Genomic DNA, 25,557 nt, shown 5'->3' on the forward strand with positions numbered 1-25,557 from the left:
AGATGCGATATCTCGTTTTAAGAAACATTAGAACTCTATTGCTACGACACGTGGACACCTGTAAACGCTATTTCCTGGCATGGAAGTGTCGCGTTTACATTCTCTTGAAGTGAATGCGAGGTATACATGACACATCGCAATGAATATTATATCTTATCTAGAAACATAGAAATGTGATGCGATATCTCGTTTTAAGAAACATTAGACATCTATTGTTACGACACGTAGACATCTGCATACGCTATTTCCTAGCACGGATGTGTCGCATTTACATTCTTTTGAAGTATATACGCGGTATAAATGACACTTCGCAATGAATATTATATCTTATCAGGAAACATAGAAATGAGATGCGATATCGCGATTTAAGAGGCATTAGAACTCTATTGTTACGACGCATAGACATCTGCAAACGTTATTTCCTAGCATGGAAGAGTCCCATTTACATATTTTTGAAGTGAATACGCGCTATTTATGACACTTCGCAATGAATATTATATCTAATCACGAAACATAGAAATGAGATGCGATATCGCGATTTAAGAGGCATTAAAATCTATTACTACGATACGTGGACGTCTGCAGACGCTATTTCCCAGCATTGAAGTGTCGCATTTACATACTTTTGAAGTGAATACGAGGTATACATGACATTTCGCAATGAATATTATATCTTATCTAGAAACATAGAAATGTGATGCAATATCTCGTTTTAAGAAACATTAGACATCTATTGTTACGACACGTAGACATCTGCATACGCTATTTCCTAGCACGGATGTGTCGCATTTACATTCTTTTGAAGTGTATACGCGGTATTCATGACAGTTCGCAATGAATATTATATCTTATCACGAAACATAGAAATGAGATGCGATATCGCGATTTAAGAGGCATTAGAACTCCATTGCTACGATACGTAGACATCAGCATACGCTATTACCTAGCACGGATGTGTCGCATTTACATTCTTTTGAAGTGAATACGAGGTATACATGACACATCGCAATGAATATTATATCTTATCTAGAAACATAGAAATGTGATGCGATATCTCGTTTTAAGAAACATTAGACATCTATTGTTACGACACGTAGACATCTGCATACGCTATTTCCTAGCAAGGAAGTATCGCATTTACATTCTTTTGAAGTGTATACGCGGTATTCATGACACTTCGCAATGAATATTATATCTTATCACGAAACATAGAAATGTGATGCGATATCTCGTTTTAAGAAGCATTAGAACTCTATTGTTACGACGCATAGACATCTGCAAACGTTATTTCCTAGCATGGAAGAGTCCCATTTACATACTTTTGAAGTGAATACGCGCTATTTATGACACTTCGCAATGAATATTATATCTAATCACGAAACATAGAAATGAGATGCGATATCGCGATTTAAGAGGCATTAGAACTCTATTGCTACGATACGTGGACATCTGCAAACGCTATTTCCTAGCATTGAAGTGTCGCATTTACAAACTTTTGATGTGAATGCGAGGTATACATGACACTTCGCAATGAATACAATATCTTATCACGAAACATAGAAATGAGATGCGATATCTCGTTTTAAGAAACATTAGACCTCTATTGTTACGACACGTAGACATCTGCATTCGCTATTACCTAGCAAGAAAGTCTCGCATTTACATTCTTTCGAAGTGAATGCGAGGTATACACGACACGCCGTAATGAATATTATATCTTATCACGAAACAGAGAAATGAGATGCGATATCTCGTTTTAAGAAGCATTAGACTTCTATTGCTACGATACGTAGATATCTGCATACGCTATTTCCTAGCAAGGAAGTGTCGCATTTACATTCTTTTGAAGTGAGTACGAGGTATACATGACACATCGCAATGAATATTATATCTTATCTAGAAACATAGAAATGTGATGCGATATCTCGTTTTAAGAAACATTAGACATCTATTGTTAGGACACGTAGACATCTGCATACGCTATTTCCTAGCAAGTATCGCATTTACATTCTTTTGAAGTGTATACGCGGTATTCATGACACTTCGCAATGAATATTATATCTTATCACGAAACATAGAAATGTGATGCGATATCTCCTTTTAAGAAGCATTAGAACTCTATTGTTACGACGCATAGACATCTGCAAGCGCTATTTCCTAGCATGGAAGAGTCCCATTTACATAGTTTTGAAGTGAATACGCGCTATTTATGACACTTCGCAATGAATATTATATCTAATCACGAAACATAGAAATGAGATGCGATATCGCGATTTAAGAGGCATTAGAACTCTATTGCTACGATACGTGGACATCTGCAAACGCTATTTCCTAGCATTGAAGTGTCGCATTTACAAACTTTTGAAGTGAATACGAGGTGTACATGACATTTTGCAATGAATATTATATCTTATCACGAAACATAGAAATGAGATGCGATATCTCGTTTTAAGAAGCATTAGACTTCTATTGCTACGATACGTAGATATCTGCATACGCTATTTCCTAGCAAGGAAGTGTCGCATTTACATTCTTTTGAAGTGTATACGAGGTATACATGACACATCGCAATGAATATTACATCTTATGATGAAGCATCAAAATGAGATACAATATCTCGTTTTAAGAAACATTAGACCTCTATTGTTACGACACGTAGACATCTGCAAACGCTATTTCCTAGCAAGGAAGTGTCACATTTACATTCTTTTGAAGTGAATACGAGGTATACATGACACATCGCAATGAATATTATATCTTATCTAGAAACATAGAAATGTGATGCGATATCTCGTTTTAAGAAACATTAGACATCTATTGTTACGACACGTAGACATCTGCATACGCTATTTCCTAGCAAGTAAGTATCGCATTTACATTCTGTTGAAGTGTATACGCGGTATTCATGACACTTCGCAATGAATGCTATATCTTATCACGAAACATAGAAATGAGATGCGATATTGCGGTTTAAGAGGCATTAGAACTCTATTGTTACGACACGTAGACATCTGAATACGCTATGTCCTAGCACGGATTTGTCGCATTTACATTCTTTTGAAGTGAATACGAGGTATACATGACACATCGCAATGAATACTATACCTTATCACGAAGCATAGAAATGAGATGCGATATCTCGTTTTAAGAAACATTAGATCTCTATTGCTACGACACGTAGACATCTACAGACGCTATTTCCTGGCAAGAAAGTCTCGCATTTACATCCTTCTGAAGTGAATACGAGGTATACACGACACGCCGTAATGAATATTATATCTTATCACGAAACATAGAAATGAGATGCGATATAGCGATTTAAGAGGCATTAGATCTCTATTGCTACGATACGTGGACATCTGCAAACGCTTTTTCCTAGCATTGAAGTGTCGCATTTACATACTTTTGAAGTGTATACGCGGTATTCATGACACTTCGCAATGAATATTATATCTTATCACGAAACATAGAAATAAGATATGATATCGCAATTTAAGGGGCATTAGAACTCTATTGCTATGACACGTAGACACCTGTAAACGCTATTTCCTAGCATGGAAGTGTCGCGTTTACATTCTCTTCAAGTGTATACGCGGTACTCATGACACTTCGCAATGAATACTATATCTTACCACGAAACATAGAAATGAAATGCGATATCTCGTTTAAAGAAACATTAGACCTCTATTGTTACGACACGTAGACATCTACAAACGCTATTTCCTAGCAAGAAAGTCTCGCATTTACATTCTTTCGAAGTGAATGCGAGGTATACACGACACGCCGTAATGAATATTATATCTTATCACGAAACATAGAAATGAGATGCGATATCGCGATTTAAGAGGCATTAAAACCTATTACTACGATACGTGGACGTCTGCAGACGCTATTTCCCAGCATTGAAGTGTCGCATTTACATACTTTTGAAGTGAATACGAGGTATACATGACACATCGCAATGAATACTATGTTTTATCAAGAAACAGAAATGTGATGCGATATCTCGTTTTAAGAAGCATTAGAACTCTATTGTTACGACACGTAGACATCTGCATACGCTATTTCCTAGCACGGATGTGTCGCATTTACATTCTTTTGAAGTATATACGCGGTATAAATGACACTTCGCAATGAATATTATATCTTATCAGGAAACATAGAAATGAGATGCGATATCGCGATTTAAGAGGCATTAGAACTCTATTGCTACATCAGCGTAGACATCAGCATACGCTATTACCTAGCACGGATGTGTCGCATTTACATTCTTTTGATGTGAGTACGAGGTATACATGACACATCGCAATGAATATTATATCTTATCTAGAAACATAGAAATGTGATGCGATATCTCGTTTTAAGAAACATTAGACATCTATTGTTACGACACGTAGACATCTGCATACGCTATTTCCTAGCACGGATGTGTCGCATTTACAATCTTTTGTAGTGTATACGCGGTATTCATGACACTTCGCAATGAATATTATATCTTATCACGAAACATAGAAATGAGATGCGATATCGCGATTTAAGAGGCATTAGAACTCCATTGCTACGATACGTAGACATCAGCATACGCTATTACCTAGCACGGATGTGTCGCATTTACATTCTTTTGAAGTGAATACGAGGTATACATGACACATCGCAATGAATATTATATCTTATCTAGAAACATAGAAATGTGATGCGATATCTCGTTTTAAGAAACATTAGACACCTATTGTTACGACACGTAGACATCTGCATACGCTATTTCCTAGCAAGGAAGTATCGCATTTACATTCTTTTGAAGTGTATACGCGGTATTCATGACACTTCGCAATGAATATTATATCTTATCACGAAACATAGAAATGTGATGCGATATCTCGTTTTAAGAAGCATTAGAACTCTATTGTTACGACGCATAGACATCTGCAAACGTTATTTCCTAGCATGGAAGAGTCCCATTTACATACTTTTGAAGTGAATACGCGCTATTTATGACACTTCGCAATGAATATTATATCTAATCACGAAACATAGAAATGAGATGCGATATCGCGATTTAAGAGGCATTAGAACTCTATTGCTACGATACGTGGACATCTGCAAACGCTATTTCCTAGCATTGAAGTGTCGCATTTACAAACTTTTGAAGTGAATACGAGGTATACATGACATTTCGCAATGAATACTATATCTTATCACGAAACATAGAAATGAGATGCTATATCTCGTCTTAAGAAACATTAGACCTCTATTGTTACGACACGTAGACATCTGCATACGCTATATCCTAGCACGGATGTGTCGCATTTACATTCTTTTGAAGTGAATACGAGGTATACATGACACATCGCAATGAATACTATATCTTATCACGAAGCATAGAAATGGGATGCGATACCTCGTTTTAAGAAACATTAGACCTCTATTGTTACCACACGTAGACATCTACAAACGCTATTTCCTAGCAAGAAAGTCTCGCATTTACATTCTTTCGAAGTGAATGCGAGGTATACACGACACGCCGTAATGAATATTATATCTTATCACGAAACATAGAAATGAGATGCGATATCGCGATTTAAGGGGCATTAAAATCTATTACTACGATACGTGGACGTCTGCAGACGCTATTTCCCAGCATTGAAGTGTCGCATTTACATACTTTTGAAGTGAATACGAGGTATACATGACATTTCGCAATGAATATTATATCTTATCACGAAACATAGAAATGAGATGCGATATCTCGTTTTAGGAAGCATTAGACTTCTATTGCTACGATACGTAGATATCTGCATACGCTATTTCCTAGCAAGGAAGTGTCGCATTTACATTCTTTTGAAGTGTATACGCGGTATTCATGACACTTCACAATGAATATTATATCTTATCACGAAACATAGAAATGAGATGCGATATCGCGATTTAAGAGGCATTAGAACTCTATTGCTACATCAGCGTAGACATCAGCATACGCTATTACCTAGCACGGACGTGTCGCATTTACATTCTTTTGAAGTGAGTACGAGGTATACATGACACATCGCAATGAATATTATATCTTATCTAGAAACATAGAAATGTGATGCGATATCTCCTTTTAAGAAGCATTAGAACTCTATTGTTACGACGCATAGACATCTGCAAACGCTATTTCCTAGCATGGAAGAGTCCCATTTACATACTTTTGAAGTGAATACGCGCTATTTATGACACTTCGCAATGAATATTATATCTAATCACGAAACATAGAAATGAGATGCGATATCGCGATTTAAGAGGCATTAGAACTCTATTGCTACGATACGTGGACATCTGCAAACGCTATTTCCTAGCATTGAAGTGTCGCATTTACAAACTTTTGAAGTGAATACGAGGTGTACATGACATTTTGCAATGAATATTATATCTTATCACGAAACATAGAAATGAGATGCGATATCTCGTTTTAAGAAGCATTAGACTTCTATTGCTACGATACGTAGATATCTGCATACGCTATTTCCTAGCAAGGAAGTGTCGCATTTACATTCTTTTGAAGTGTATACGAGGTATACATGACACATCGCAATGAATATTACATCTTATGATGAAGCATCAAAATGAGATACAATATCTCGTTCTAAGAAACATTAGACCTCTATTGTTACGACACGTAGACATCTGCAAACGCTATTTCCTAGCAAGGAAGTGTCACATTTACATTCTTTTGAAGTGAATACGAGGTATACATGACACATCGCAATGAATATTACATCTTATGATGAAGCATCGAAATGAGATACGATATCTCGTTTTAAGAAACATTAGACCTCTACTATTACGACACGTAGACATCTGCATACGCTATTTCCTAGCACGGATGTGTCGCATTTACATTCTTTCGAAGTGAATGCGAGGTATACACGACACGCCGTAATGAATATTATATCTTATCACGAAACATAGAAATGAGATGCGATATCGCGATTTAAGGGGCATTAAAATCTATTACTACGATACGTGGACGTCTGCAGACGCTATTTCCCAGCATTGAAGTGTCGCATTTACATACTTTTGAAGTGAATACGAGGTATACATGACATTTCGCAATGAATATTATATCTTATCACGAAACATAGAAATGAGATGCGATATCTCGTTTTAGGAAGCATTAGACTTCTATTGCTACGATACGTAGATATCTGCATACGCTATTTCCTAGCAAGGAAGTGTCGCATTTACATTCTTTTGAAGTGTACACGCGGTATTCATGACACTTCACAATGAATATTATATCTTATCACGAAACATAGAAATGAGATGCGATATCGCGATTTAAGAGGCATTAGAACTCTATTGCTACATCAGCGTAGACATCAGCATACGCTATTACCTAGCACGGACGTGTCGCATTTACATTCTTTTGAAGTGAGTACGAGGTATACATGACACATCGCAATGAATATTATATCTTATCTAGAAACATAGAAATGTGATGCGATATCTCCTTTTAAGAAGCATTAGAACTCTATTGTTACGACGCATAGACATCTGCAAACGCTATTTCCTAGCATGGAAGAGTCCCATTTACATACTTTTGAAGTGAAAACGCGCTATTTATGACACTTCGCAATGAATATTATATCTAATCACGAAACATAGAAATGAGATGCGATATCGCGATTTAAGAGGCATTAGAACTCTATTGCTACGATACGTGGACATCTGCAAACGCTATTTCCTAGCATTGAAGTGTCGCATTTACAAACTTTTGAAGTGAATACGAGGTGTACATGACATTTTGCAATGAATATTATATCTTATCACGAAACATAGAAATGAGATGCGATATCTCGTTTTAAGAAGCATTAGACTTCTATTGCTACGATACGTAGATATCTGCATACGCTATTTCCTAGCAAGGAAGTGTCGCATTTACATTCTTTTGAAGTGTATACGAGGTATACATGACACATCGCAATGAATATTACATCTTATGATGAAGCATCAAAATGAGATACAATATCTCGTTCTAAGAAACATTAGACCTCTATTGTTACGACACGTAGACATCTGCAAACGCTATTTCCTAGCAAGGAAGTGTCACATTTACATTCTTTTGAAGTGTATACGCGGTATTCATGGCACTTCGCAATGAATATTATATCTTATCACGAAACATAGAAATGAGATGCGATATCGCGATTTAAGAGGCATTAGAACTCTATTGTTACGATACGTGGACATCTGCAAACGCTATTTCCTAGCCAGGAAGTGTCGCATTTACATTCTTTTGAAGTGAATACGAGGTATACATGACACATCGCAATGAATATTATATCTTATCTAGAAACATAGAAATGTGATGCGATATCTCGTTTTAAGAAACATTAGACATCTATTGTTACGACACGTAGACATCTGCATACGCTATTTCCTAGCAAGTAAGTATCGCATTTACATTCTGTTGAAGTGTATACGCGGTATTCATGACACTTCGCAATGAATGCTATATCTTATCACGAAACATAGAAATGAGATGCGATATTGCGGTTTAAGAGGCATTAGAACTCTATTGTTACGACTCGTAGACATCTGAATACGCTATATCCTAGCACGGATTTGTCGCATTTACATTCTTTTGAAGTGAATACGAGGTATACATGACATTTCGCAATGAATATTATATCTTATCACGAAACATAGAAATGAGATGCGATATCTCGTTTTAAGAAGCATTAGACTTCTATTGCTACGATACGTAGATATCTGCATACGCTATTTCCTAGCAAGTAAGTATCGCATTTACATTCTTTTGAAGTGTATACGCGGTATTCATGACACTTCGCAATGAATATTATATCTTATCACGAAACATAGAAATGTGATGCGATATCTCCTTTTAAGAAGCATTAGAACTCTACTGTTACGACGCATAGACATCTGCAAACGCTATTTCCTAGCATGGAAGAGTCCCATTTACATACTTTTGAAGCGAATACGCACTATTTATGACACTTCGCAATGAATATTATATCTAATCACGAAACATAGAAATGAGATGCGATATCGCGATTTAAGAGGCATTAGAACCCTATTGCTACGATACGTGGACATCTGCAAACGCTATTTAGTAGCAAGGAAGTGTCGCATTTACATTCTTTTGAAGTGAATACGAGGTATACATGACACATCGCAATGAATATTACATCTTATGATGAAGCATCGAAATGAGATACGATATCTCGTTTTAAGAAGCATTAGACTTCTATTGCTACGATACGTAGATATCTGCAAACGCTATTTCCTAGCAAGGAAGTGTCGCATTTACATTCTTTTGAAGTGAATACGCGGTATTCATGGCACTTCGCAATGAATATTATAGCTTATCACGAAACATAGAAATGAGATGCGATATCGCGTTTTAAGAAGCATTAGAACTCTATTGCTACGACACGTGGACATCTGTAAATGCTATTTCCTAGCATGGAAGTGTCGTGTTTACATTCTCTTGAAGTGAATGCGAGGTATACATGACACTTCGCAATGAATATTATATCTTATCACGAAACATCGTAATGAGATGCGGTATCACGTTCTAAGAAGCATTAGAACTCCATTGCTACGACACGTAGACAACTCTAAACGCTATTTCCTAGCATGGAAGAGTCGCGTTTACATTCTCTTGAAGTGAATGCGAGGTACACATGACACTTCGCAATGAATACTATATCTTATCAGGACACATAGAAATGTGATGCGATATCTCGTTTTAAGAAGCATTAGAACTCTATTGTTACGACACGTAGACATCTGCAAACGCTATTTCCTAGCAAGATAGTACGCATTTACATTCTTTTGAAGTATATACGCGGTATACATGACACTTCGCAATGAATATTACATCTTATGATGAAGCATCGAAATGAGATACGATATCTCGTTTTAAGATGCATTAGACTTCTATTGCTACGATACGTAGATATCTGCATACGCTATTTCCTAGCAAGGAAGTGCTGCATTTACATTCTTTTGAAGTGTATACGCGGTATTCATGACACTTCGCAGTGAATATTATATCTTATTACGAAACATAGAAATGAGATGAGATGTCGCGATTTAAGAGGCATTAGAACTCTATTGCTACGATACGTGGACATCTGCAAACGCTATTTAGTAGCAAGGAAGTGTCGCATTTACATTCTTTTGAAGTGAATACGAGGTATACATGACACATCGCAATGAATATTACATCTTATGATGAAGCATCGAAATGAGATACGATATCTCGTTTTAAGGAGCATTAGACTTCTATTGCTACGATACGTAGATATCTGCAAACGCTATTTCCTAGGAAGGAAGTGTCGCATTTACATTCTTTTGAAGTGAATACGCGGTATTCATGGAACTTCGCAATGAATATTATAGCTTATCACGAAACATAGAAATGAGATGCGATATCGCGTTTTAAGAAGCATTAGAACTCTATTGCTACGACACGTGGACATCTGTAATAGCTATTTCCTAGCATGGAAGTGTCGTGTTTACATTCTCTTGAAGTGAATGCGAGGTATACATGACACTTCGCAATGAATATTATATCTTATCACGAAACATCGTAATGAGATGCGGTATCACGTTCTAAGAAGCATTAGAACTCTATTGCTACGACACGTAGACAACTGTAAACGCTATTTCCTAGCATGGAAGAGTCGCGTTTACATTCTCTTGAAGTGAATGCGAGGTACACATGACACTTCGCAATGAATACTATATCTTATCAGGACACATAGAAATGTGATGCGATATCTCGTTTTAAGAAGCATTAGAACTCTATTGCTACGATGCGTGAACACCTGCAAACGCTATTTTCTAGCGAGGAAGTGTCGCATTTACATTCTTTTGATGTGAATACGCGGTATTCATGATTCTTCGCAATGAATATTACTCCTTATCATGAAACATCGAAATGAGATGCGATATCACGTTCTAAGAAGCATTAGAACTCTATTGTTACGACACGTAGACACCCGTAAACGCTATTCCCTAGCATGGAAGTGTCGCATTTACATTCTTTTGATGTGAATACGCGGTATTCATGATTCTTCGCAATGAATATTACACCTTATCATGAAACATCGAAATGAGATGCGATATCACGTTCTAAGAAGCATTAGAACTCTATTGCTACGACACGTGGACACCTGTAAACGCTATTTCCTAGCATGGAAGTGCCGCGTTTACATTCTCTTGAAGTGAATGCGAGGTATACATGACACTTCGCAATGAATACTATATCTTGTCAAGAAACATAGAAATGTGATGCGATATCTCGTCTTAAGAAGCATTAGAACTCTATTGTTACGACACGTAGACATCTGCCAACGCTATTTCCTAGCAAGATAGTACGCATTTACATTCTTTTGAAGTATATACGCGGTATACATGACACTTCGCAATGAATATTACATCTTATGATGAAGCATCGAAATGAGATACGATATCTCGTTTTAAGATGCATTAGACTTCTATTGCTACGATATGTGGATATCTGCATACGCTATTTCCTAGCAAGGAAGTCTCACATTTACATTCTATTGAAGTGGATACGAGGTATACATGACACATCGCAATGAATACTATGTTTTATCAAGAAACATAGAAATGTGATGCGATATCTCGTTTTAAGAAGGATTAGAACTCTATTGTTACGACACGTAGACATCTGCATACGCTATTTCCTAGCAAGGAAGTATCGCATTTACATTCTTTTGAAGTATATACGCGGTATACATGACACTTCGCAATGAATATTATATCTTATCAGGAAACATAGAAATGAGATGCGATATCTCGTTTTAAGATGCACTAGAACTCTATTGTTACGACACGCAGACATCTGCAAACGCTATTTCCTAGCATGGAAGTGTCGCGTTTACATGCTCTTGAAGTGAATGCGAGGTATACGTGACACTTCGCAATGAATACCATATCTTATCACGAAACATAGAAATGAGATGCGATATCTCGTTTTAAGAAACATTAGACCTCTATTGCTACGACACGTAGACATCTGCATACGCTATTTCCTAGCACGGATGTGTCGCATTTACATTCATTTGAAGTGTATACGCGGTATTCATGACACATCGCAATGAATACTTTGTTTTATCAAGAAACAGAAATGTGATGCGATATCTCGTTTTAAGAAGCATTAGAACTCTATTGTTACGACGCATAGACATCTGCAAACGTTATTTCCTAGCATGGAAGAGTCCCATTTACATACTTTTGAAGTGAATACGCGCTATTTATGACACTTCGCAATGAATATTATATCTAATCACGAAACATAGAAATGAGATGCGATATCGCGATTTAAGAGGCATTAGAACTCTATTGCTACGATACGTGGACATCTGCAAACGCTATTTCCTAGCATTGAAGTGTCGCATTTACATACTTTTGAAGTGAATACGAGGTATACATGACATTTCGCAATGAATATTATATCTTATCACGAAACATGGAAATGAGATACGATATCTCGTTTTAAGAAGCATTAGACTTCTATTGCTACGATATGTAGATATCTGCATACGCTATTTCCTAGCAAGGAAGTGTCGCATTTACATTCTTTTGAAGTGTATACGCGGTATTCATGACACTTCGCAATGAATACTATATCTTATCACGAAACATAGAAATGAGATGCGATATCGCGATTTAAGAGGCATTAGAACTCTATTGCTACGTTACGTGGATATCTGCAAACGCTATTTCCTAGCAAGGAAGTCTCACATTTACATTCTTTTGAAGTGAATACGAGGTATACATGACACATCGGAATGAATACTATGTTTTATCAAGAAACAGAAATGTGATGCGATATCTCGTTTTAAGAAGCATTAGAACTCTATTGTTACGACACGTAGACATCGGCATACGCTATTTCCTAGCACGAATGTGTCGCATTTACATTCTTTTGAAGTATATACGCGGTATACATGACACTTCGCAATGAATATTATATCTTATCAGGAAACATAGATATGAGATGCGATATCGCGTTTTAAGAAGCATTAGAACTCTATTGTTACGACACGCAGACACCTGTAAACGCTGTTTCCTAGCAAGGAAGTGTCGCACATACATTCTTTTCAAGTATATACGCGGTATTCATGACACTTCGCAATGAATATTATATCTTATCAGGAAACATAAAAATGAGATGCGATATCTCGTTTTAAGAAGCATTAGAACTCTATTGTTACGACACGCAGACATCTGCAAACGCTATTTCCTAGCATGGAAGTGTCGCGTTTACATTCTCTTGAAGTGAATGCGAGGTATACATGACACTTCGCAATGAATACTATATCTTATCCCGAAACATAGAAATGAGATGCGATATCTCGTTTTAAGAAACATTAGACCTCTATTGTTACGACACGTAGACATCTGCATACGCTATTTCCTAGCACGGATGTGTCGCATTTACATTCTTTTGAAGTATATACGCGGTATACATGACACTTCGCAATGAATATTATATCTTATCAGGAAACATAGAAATGAGATGCGATATCGCGTTTTAAGAAGCATTAGAACTCTATTGTTACGACACGCAGACACCTGTAAACGCTGTTTCCTAGCAAGGAAGTGTCGCACTTACATTCTTTTCAAGTATATACGCGGTATTCATGACACTTCGCAATGAATATTATATCTTATCAGGAAACATAGAAATGAGATGCGATATCTCGTTTTAAGAAACATTAGACCTCTATTGTTACGACACGTAGACATCTGCATACGCTATTTCCCAGCACGGATGTGTCGCATTTACATTCTTTTGAACTGTATACGCGGTATTCATGACACTTCGCAATGAATATTATATCTTATCACGAAACATAGAAATGAGATGCGATATCGCGTTTTAAGAAGCATTAGAACTCTATTGCTGCGATACGTGGACATCTGTAAACGCTATTTCCTAGCAAGGAAGTGTCGCATTTACATTCTTTTGAAGTGTATACGCGGTATTCATGGCACTTCGCAATGAATATTATATCTTATCACGAAACATAGAAATGAGATGCGATATCGCGATTTAAGAGGCATTAGAACTCTAGTGTTACGATACGTGGACATCTGCAAACGCTATTTCCTAGCAAGGAAGTGTCGCATTTACATTCTTTTGAAGTGAATACGAGGTATACATGACACATCGCAATGAATATTACATCTTATGGTGAAGCATCGAAATGAGATACAATATCTCGTTTTAAGAAACATTAGACCTCTATTGTTACGACACGTAGACATCTACATACGCTATTTCCTAGCACGGATGTGTCGCATTTACATTCATTTAAAGCGTATACGCGGTATTCATGACACTTCGCAATGAATATTATGTCTTATCACGAAACATAGAAATGTGATGCGATATCGCGATTTAAGAGGCATTAGAACTCTATTGCTACGATACGTGGACATCTGCAAACGCTATTTCCTAGCATTGAAGTGTCGCATTTACATACTTCTGAAGTGAATACGAGGTATACATGACATTTCGCAATGAATATTATATCTTATCACGAAACATGGAAATGAGATACGATATCTCGTTTTAAGAAGCATTAGACTTCTATTGCTACGATACGTAGATATCTGCATACGCTATTGCCTAGCAAGGAAGTGTCGCATTTACATTCTTTTGAAGTGTATACGCGGTATTCATGACACTTCGCAATGAATACTATATCTTATCACGAAACATAGAAATGAGATGCGATATCTCGTTTTAAGAAACATTAGACCTCTATTGTTACGACACGTAGACATCTGCATACGCTATTTCCTAGCACGGATGTGTCGCATTTACATTCTTTTGAAGTGTATACGCGGTATACATGACACTTCGCAATGAATATTATATCTTATCACGAAACATAGGAATGAGATGCGATATCGCGATTTAAGAGGCATTAGAACTCTATTGCTACGATACGTGGACATCTGCAAACGCTATTTCCTAGCATTGAAGTGTCGCATTTACATACTTTGAAGTGAATACGAGGTATACATGACATTTCGCAATGAATATTATATCTTATCACGAAACATAGAAATGAGATGCGATATCTCGTTTTAAGAAACATTAGACCTCTATTGTTACGACACGTAGACATCTGCATACGCTATTTCCTAGCTCGGATGTGTCGCATTTACATTCTTTTGAAGTGTATACGCGGTATTCATGACACTTCGCAATGAATACTATATCTTATCACGAAACATAGAAATGAGATGCGATATCGCGGTTTAAGAGGCATTAGAACTCTATTGTTACGATACGTGGACATCTGCAAACGCTATTTCCTAGCAAGGAAGTCCTCACATTTACATTCTTTTGAAGTGAATACGAGGTATACATGACACATCGCAATGAATACTATGTTTTATCAAGAAACAGAAATGTGATGCGATATCTCGTTTTAAGAAGCATTAGAACTCTATTGTTACGACACGTAGACATCTGCATACGCTATTTCCTAGCACGGATGTGTCGCATTTACATTCTTTTGAAGTATATACGCGGTATACATGATACTTCGCAATGAATATTATATCTTATCACGAAACATAGAAATGAGATGCGATATCGCGTTTAAGAAGCATTAGAACTCTATTGTTACGACACGCAGACACCTGTAAACGCTGTTTCCTATCAAGGAAGTGTCGCACTTACATTCTTTTCAAGTATATACGCGGTATTCATGACACTTCGCAATGAATATTATATCTTATCAGGAAACATAGAAATGAGATGCGATATCTCGTTTTAAGAAACATTAGACCTCTATTGTTACGACACGTAGACATCTGCATACGCTATTTCCCAGCACGGATGTGTCGCATTTACATTCTTTTGAAGTGAATACGAGGTATACATGACCATTCGCAATGAATATTACATCTTATCACGAAACATAGAAATGAGATGCGATATCGCGATTTAAGAGGCATTAGAACTCTATTGTTACGATACGTGGACATCTGCAGACGCTATTTCCTAGCAAGGAAGTGTCGCATTTACATTCTTTTGAAGTGTATACGCGGTATTCATGGCACTTCGCAATGAATATTATATCTTATCACGAAACATAGAAATGAGATGCGATATCGCGATTTAAGAGGCATTAGAACTCTATTGTTACGATACGTGGACATCTGCAAACGCTATTTCCTAGCAAGGAAGTGTCGCATTTACATTCTTTTGAAGTGAATACGAGGTATACATGACACATCGCAATGAATATTACATCTTATGGTGAAGCATCGAAATGAGATACAATATCTCGTTTTAAGAAACATTAGACCTCTATTGTTTACGACACGTAGACATCTACATACGCTATTTCCTAGCGCGGATGTGTCGCATTTACATTCATTTAAAGCGTATACGCGGTATTCATGACACTTCGCAATGAAAATTATGTCTTATCACGAAACATAGAAATGTGATGCGATATCGCGATTTAAGAGGCATTAGAACTCTATTGCTACGATACGTGGACATCTGCAAACGCTATTTCCTAGCATTGAAGTGTCGCATTTACATACTTCTGAAGTGATTACGAGGTATACATGACATTTCGCAATGAATATTATATCTTATCACGAAACATGGAAATGAGATACGATATCTCGTTTTAAGAAGCATTAGACTTCTATTGCTACGATACGTAGATATCTGCATACGCTATTGCCTAGCAAGGAAGTGTCGCATTTACATTCTTTTGAAGTGTATACGCGGTATTCATGACACTTCGCAATGAATACTATATCTTATCACGAAACATAGAAATGAGATGCGATATCTCGTTTTAAGAAACACTAGACCTCTATTGTTACGACACGTAGACATCTGCTTACGCTATTTCCTAGCACGGATGTGTCGCATTTACATTCTTTTGAAGTGTATACGCGGTATTCATGACACTTCGCAATGAATATTATATCTTATCACGAAACATAGGAATGAGATGCGATATCGCGATTTAAGAGGCATTAGAACTCTATTGCTACGATACGTGGACATCTGCAAACGCTATTTCCTAGCATTGAAGTGTCGCATTTACATACTTTTGAAGTGAATACGAGGTATACATGACATTTCGCAATGAATACTATATCTTATCACGAAACATAGAAATGAGATGCGATATCTCGTTTTAAGAAACATTAGACCTCTATTGTTACGACACGTAGACATCTGCATACGCTATTTCCTAGCTCGGATGTGTCGCATTTACATTCTTTTGAAGTGTATACGCGGTATTCATGACACTTCGCAATGAATACTATATCTTATCACGAAACATAGAAATGAGATGCGATATCGCGGTTTAAGAGGCATTAGAACTCTATTGTTACGATACGTGGACATCTGCAAACGCTATTTCCTAACAAGGAAGTCTCACATTTACATTCTTTTGAAGTGAATACGAGGTATACATGACACATCGCAATGAATACTATGTTTTATCAAGAAACAGAAATGTGATGCGATATCTCGTTTTAAGAAGCATTAGAACTCTATTGTTACGACACGTAGACATCTGCATACGCTATTTCCTAGCACGGATGTGTCGCATTTACATTCTTTTGAAGTATATACGCGGGTATACATGACACTTCGCAATGAATATTATATCTTATCAGGAAACATAGAAATGAGATGCGATATCGCGTTTTAAGAAGCATTAGAACTCTATTGTTACGACACGCAGACACCTGTAAACGCTGTTTCCTAGCAAGGAAGTGTCGCACTTACATTCTTTTCAAGTATATACGCGGTATTCATGACACTTCGCAATGAATATTATATCTTATCACGAAACATAGAAATGAGATGCGATATCGCGTTTTAAGAAGCATTAGAACTCTATTGCTGCGATACGTGGACATCTGTAAACGCTATTTCCTAGCATTGAAGTGTCGCACTTACATACTTTTGAAGTGAATACGAGGTATACATGACCATTCGCAATGAATATTATATCTTATCACGAAACATAGAAATGAGGTGCGATATCGCGATTTAAGAGGCATTTGAACTCTATTGTTACGATACGTGGACATCCGCAGACGCTATTTCCTAGCAAGGAAGTGTCGCATTTACATTCTTTTGAAGTGTATACGCGGTATTCATGGCACTTCGCAATGAATATTATATCTTATCACGAAACATAGAAATGAGATGCGATATCGCGATTTAAGAGGCATTAGAACTCTATTGTTACGATACGTGGACATCTGCAAACGCTATTTCCTAGCAAGGAAGTGTCGCATTTACATTCTTTTGAAGTGAATACGAGGTATACATGACACATCGCAATGAATATTACATCTTATGATGAAGCATCGAAATGAGATACAATATCTCGTTTTAAGATACATTAGACCTCTATTGTTACGACACGTAGACATCTGCATACGCTATTTCCTAGCACGGATGTGTCGCTTTTACATTCATTTAAAGCGTATACGCGGTATTCATGACACTTCGCAATGAATCTTATGTCTTATCACGAAACTTAGAAATGAGATGCGATATCGCGATTTAAGAGGCATTAGAACTCTATTGCTACGATACGTGGACATCTGCAAACGCTATTTCCTAGCATTGAAGTGTTGCATTTACATACTTCTGAAGTGAATACGAAGTATACATGACATTTCGCAATGGATATTATATCTTATCAAGAAACATGGAAATGAGATACGATATTCGTCTTTAAGAAGCATTAGAACTCTATTGTTACGACACGTAGACATCTGCATACGCTATTTCCTAGCACGGATGTGTCGCATTTACATTCTTTTGAAGTATATACGCGGTATACATGACACTTCGCAAATGAAATATTATATCTTATCAGGAAACATAGAAATGAGATGCGATATCGCGTTTTAAGAAGCATTAGAACTCTATTGTTACGACACGCAGACACCTGTAAACGCTGTTTCCTAGCAAGGAAGTGTCGCATTTACATTCTTTTGAAGTATATACGCGGTATACATGATACTTCGCAATGAATATTATATCTTATCACGAAACATAGAAATGAGATGCGATATCGCGTTTTAAGAAGCATTAGAACTCTATTGTTACGACACGCAGACACTGTAAACGCTGTTTCCTAGCAAGGAAGTGTCGCACTTACATTCTTTTCAAGTATATACGCGGTATTCATGACACTTCGCAATGAATATTATATCTTATCAGGAAACATAGAAATGAGATGCGATATCTCGTTTTAAGAAACATTAGACCTCTATTGTTACGACACGTAGACATCTGCATACGCTATTTCCCAGCACGGATGTGTCGCATTTACATTCTTTGAACTGTATACGCGGTATTCATGACACTTCGCAATGAATATTATATCTTATCACGAAACATAGAAATGAGATGCGATATCGCGTTTTAAGAAGCATTAGAACTCTATTGCTGCGATACGTGGACATCTGTAAACGCTATTTCCTAGCATTGAAGTGTCGCATTTACATACTTTTGAAGTGAATACGAGGTATACATGACCTGAATTCGCAATGAATATTATATCTTATCACGAAACATAGAAATAGATGCGATATCGCGATTTAAGAGGCATTAGAACTCTAATTGTTACGATACGTGGACATCTGCAGACGCTATTTCCTAGCAAGGAAGTGTCGCATTACATTCTTTTGAAGTGTATACGCGGTATTCATGGCACTTCGCAATGAATATTATATCTTATCACGAAACATAGAAATGAGATGCGATATCGCGATTTAAGAGCATTAGAACTCTATTGTTACGATACGTGGACATCTGCAAACGCTATTTCCTAGCAAGAAGTGTCGCATTTACATTCTTTTGAAGTGAATACGGGAGTATACATGACACATCGCAATGAATATTACATCTTATGGTGAAGCATCGAAATGAGATACAATATCTCGATTTAAGAAACATTAGACCTCTATTGTTACGACACGTAGACATCTACATACGCTATTCCTAGCGCGGATGTGTCGCATTTACATTCATTAAAGCGTATACGCGGTATTCATGACACTCGCAATGAATATTATGTCTTATCACGAAACATAGTAAATGTGATGCGATATCGCGATTTAAGAGCATTAGAACTCTATTGCTACGATACGTGGACATCTGCAAACGCTATTTCCTAGCATTGAAGTGTCGCATTTACATACTTCTGAAGTGATTACGAGGTATACATGACATTTCGCAATGAATATTATATCTTATCACGAAACATGGAAATGAGATACGATATATCGTTTTAAGAAGCATAGACTTCTATTGCTACGATACGTAGATATCTGCATACGCTATTGCCTAGCAAGGAAGTGTCGCATTTACATTCTTTTGAAGTGTATACGCGGTATTCATGACACTTCGCAATGAATACTATACTTCTATCACGAAACATAGAAATGAGATGCGATATCTCGTTTTAAGAAACATTAGACCTCTATTGTTACGACACGTAGACATCTGCATACGCTATTTCCTAGCACGAATGTGTCGCATTTACATTCTTTTGAAGTGTATACGCGGTATCATGACACTTCGCAATGAATATTATATCTTATCACGGAACATAGGAATGAGATGCGATATCGCGATTTAAGAGGCATTAGAACTCTATTGCTACGATACGTGGACATCTGCAAACGCTATTTCCTAGCATTGAAGTGTCGCATTTACATACTTTTGAAGTGAATACGAGGTATACATGACATTTCGCAATGAATATTATATCTCATCACGAAACATAGAAATGAGATGCGATATCTCGTTTTAAGAAACATTAGACCTCTATTGTTACGACACGTAGACATCTGCATACGCTATTTCCTAGCACGGATGTGTCGCATTTACATTCTTTTGAAGTATATCCGCGGTATACATGACACTTCGCAATGAATATTATATCTTATCAGGAAACATAGAAATGAGATGCGATATCGCGTTTTAAGAAGCATTAGAACTCTATTGTTACGACACGCAGACACCTGTAAACGCTGTTTCCTAGCAAGGAAGTGTCGCACTTACATTCTTTTCAAGTATATACGCGGTATTCATGACACTTCGCAATGAATATTATATCTTATCAGGAAACATAGAAATGAGATGCAATATCTCGTTTTAAGAAACATTAGACCTCTATTGTTACGACACGTAGACATCTGCATACGCTATTTCCCAGCACGGATGTGTCGCATTTACATTCTTTTGAACTGTATACGCGGTATTCATGACACTTCGCAATGAATATTATATCTTATCACGAAACATAGAAATGAGATGCGATATCGCGTTTTAAGAAGCATTAGAACTCTATTGCTGCGATACGTGGACATCTGTAAACGCTATTTCCTAGCATTGAAGTGTCGCATTTGCATACTTTTGAAGTGAATACGAGGTATACATGACCATTCGCAATGAATATTATATCTTATCACGAAACATAGAAATGAGATGCGATATCGCGATTTTAGAGGCATCAGAACTCTATTGTTACGATACGTGGACATCTGCAGACGCTATTTCCTAGCAAGGAAGTGTCGCATTTACATTCTTTTGAAGTGTATACGCGGTATTCATGGTACATCGCAATGAATATTACATCTTATCACGAAATATAGAAATGAGATGCGATATCGCGATTTAAGAGGCATTAGAACTCTATTGTTACGATACGTGGACATCTGCAAACGCTATTTCCTAGCAAGGAAGTGTCGCATTTACATTCTTTTGAAGTGAATACGAGGTATACATGACACATCGCAATGAATATTACATCTTATGATGAAGCATCGAAATGAGATACAATATCTCGTTTTAAGAAACATTAGACCTCTATTGTTACGACACGTAGACATCTGCATACGCTATTTCCTAGCACGGATGTGTCGCATTTACATTCATTTAAAGCGTATACGCGGTATTCATGACACTTCGCAATGAATATTATGTCTTATCACGAAACATAGAAATGAGATGCGATATCGCGATTTAAGAGGCATTAAAACTCTATTGCTACGATACGTGGACATCTGCAAACGCTATTTCCTAGCATTGAAGTGTCGCATTTACATACTTCTGAAGTGAATACGAGGTATACATAACATTTCGCAATGAATATTATATCTTATCACGAAACATGGAAATGAGATACGATATCTCGTTTTAAGAAGCATTAGACTTCTATTGCTACGATACGTAGATATCTGCATACGCTATTGCCTAGCAAGGAAGTGTCGCATTTACATTCTTTTGAAGTGTATACGCGGTATTCATGACACTTCACAATGAATACTATATCATATCACGAAACATAGAAATGAGATGCGATATCTCGTTTTAAGAAACATTAGACCTCTATTGTTACGACACGTAGACATCTGCATACGCTATTTCCTAGCACGGATGTGTCGCATTTACATTCTTTCGAAGTGTATACGCGGTATTCATGACACTTCGCAATGAATACTATATCTTATCACGAAACATAGAAATGAGATGCGATATCGCGGTTTAAGAGGCATTAGAACTCTATTGTTACGATACGTGGACATCTGCAGACGCTATTTCCTTGCAAGGAAGTGTCGCATTTACATTCTTTTGAAGTGTATACGCGGTATTCATGGCACTTCGCAATGACTATTATATCTTATCACGAAACATAGAAGTGAGATGCGATATCGCGATTTAAGAGGCATTAGAACTCTATTGTTACGATACGTGGACATCTGCAAACGCCATTTCCTAGCAAGGAAGTGTCGCATTTACATTCTTTTGAAGTGAATACGAGGTATACATGACACATCGCAATGAATATTACATCTTATGATGTAGCATCGAAATGAGATACAATATCTCGTTTTATGAAACATTAGACCTCTATTGTTACGACACGTAGACATCTGCATACGCTATTTCCTAGCACGGATGTGTCGCATTTACATTCTTTTGAAGTGTATACGCGGTATTCATGACACTTCGCAATGAATACTATATCTTATCACGAAACATAGAAATGAGATGCGATATCGCGGTTTAAGAGGCATTAGAACTCTATTGTTACGATACGTGGACATCTGCAAACGCTATTTCCTAGCATGGAAGTGTCGCATTTAAATTCTTTTGAAGTGAATACGAGGTATACATGACACATCGCAATGAATATTACATCTTATGATGAAGCATCGAAATGAGATACGATATCTCGTTTTAAGAAACATTAGACCTCTATTGTTACGACACGTAGACATCTGCATACGCTATTTCCTAGCACGGATGTGTCGCATTTACATTCTTTCGAAGTGTATACGCGGTATTCATGGCACTTCGCAATGAATATTATATCTTATCACGAAACATAGAAATGAGATGCGATATCGCGATTTAAGAGGCATTAGAACTCTATTGTTACGATACGTGGACATCTGCAAACGCTATTTCCTAGCAAGGAAGTGTCGCATTTACATTCTTTTGAAGTGTATGCGCGGTATTCATGGCACTTCGCAATGACTATTATATCTTATCACGAAACATAGAAATGAGATGCGATATCGCGATTTAAGAGGCATTAGAACTCTATTGCTACGATACGTGGACATCTGCAAACGCTATTTCCTAGCATTGAAGTGTCGCATTTACATACTTCTGAAGTGAATACGAGGTATACATGACATTTCGCAATGAATATTATATCTTATCACGAAACATAGAAATGAGATGCCATATCCCGTTTTAAGAAACATTAGACCTCTATTGTTACGACACGTAGACATCTGCATACGCTATTTTCTAGCACGGATGTGTCGCATTTACATTCTTTTGAAGTGTATACGCGGTATTCATGGCACTTCGCAATGAATATTATATCTTATCACGAAACATAGAAATGAGATGCGATATCGCGATTTAAGATGCATTAGAACTCTATTGCTACGATACGTGGATATCTGCAAACGCTATTTCCTAGCAAGGAAGTCTCACATTTACATTCTTTTGAAGTGAATACGAGGTATACATGACACATCGCAATGAATACTATGTTTTATCAAGAAACAGAAATGTGATGCGATATCTCGTTTTAAGAAGCATTAGAACTCTATTGTTACGACACGTAGACATCTGCATACGCTATTTCCTAGCACGGATGTGTCGCATTTACATTCTTTTGAAGTATATACGCGGTATAAATGACACTTCGCAATGAATATTATATCTTATCAGGAAACATAGAAATGAGATGCGATATCGCGTTTTAAGAAGCATTAGAACTCTATTGTTATAACACGCAGACACCTGTAAACGCTGTTTCCTAGCAAGGAAGTGTCGCACTTACATTCTTTTGAAGTATATACGCGGTATTCATGACACTTCGCAATGAATATTATATCTTATCAGGAAACATAGAAATGAGATGCGATATCTCGTTTTAAGAAGCATTAGAACTCTATTGTTACGACACGCAGACATCTGCAAACGCTATTTCCTAGCATGGAAGTGTCGCGTTTACATTCTCTTGAAGTGAATGCGAGGTATACATGACCATTCGCAATGAATATTATATCTTATCACGAAACATAGAAATGAGATGCGATATCGCGATTTAAGAGGCATTAGAACTCTATTGTTACGATACGTGGACATCTGCAGACGCTATTTCCTAGCAAGGAAGTGTCGCATTTACATTCTTTTGAAGTGTAAACGCGGTATTCATGGCACTTCGCAATGAATATTACATCTTATGATGAAGCATCGAAATGAGATACAATATCTCGTTTTAAGAAACATTAGACCTCTATTGTTACGACACGTAGACATCTGCATACGCTATTTCCTACCACGGATGTGTCGCATTTACATTCATTTAAAGCGTATACGCGGTATTCATGACACTTCGCAATGAATATTATGTCTTATCACGAAACATAGAAATGAGATGCGATATCGCGATTTAAGAGGCATTAGAACTCTATTGCTACGATACGTGGACATCTGCAAACGCTATTTCCTAGCATTGAAGTGTCGCATTTACATACTTTTGAAGTGAATACGAGGTATACATGACATTTCGCAATGAATATTATATCTTATCACGAAACATGGAAATGAGATACGATATCTCGTTTTAAGAAGCATTAGACTTCTATTGCTACGATACGTAGATATCTGCATACGCTATTGCCTAGCAAGGAAGTGTCGCATTTACATTCTTTTGAAGTGTATACGCGGTATTCATGACACTTCGCAACGAATACTATATCTTATCACGAAACATAGAAATGAGATGCTATATCTCGTTTTAAGAAACATTAGACCTCTATTGTTACGACACGTAGACATCTGCATACGCTATTTCCTAGCACGGATGTGTCGCATTTACATTCTTTTGAAGTGTATACGCGGTATTCATGACACTTCGCAATGAATATTATATCTTATCACGAAACATAGAAATG

Source organism: Xylocopa sonorina, unplaced genomic scaffold, assembly GCF_050948175.1.
Source record: "Xylocopa sonorina isolate GNS202 unplaced genomic scaffold, iyXylSono1_principal scaffold0255, whole genome shotgun sequence".
Taxonomy (NCBI): domain Eukaryota; kingdom Metazoa; phylum Arthropoda; class Insecta; order Hymenoptera; family Apidae; genus Xylocopa; species Xylocopa sonorina.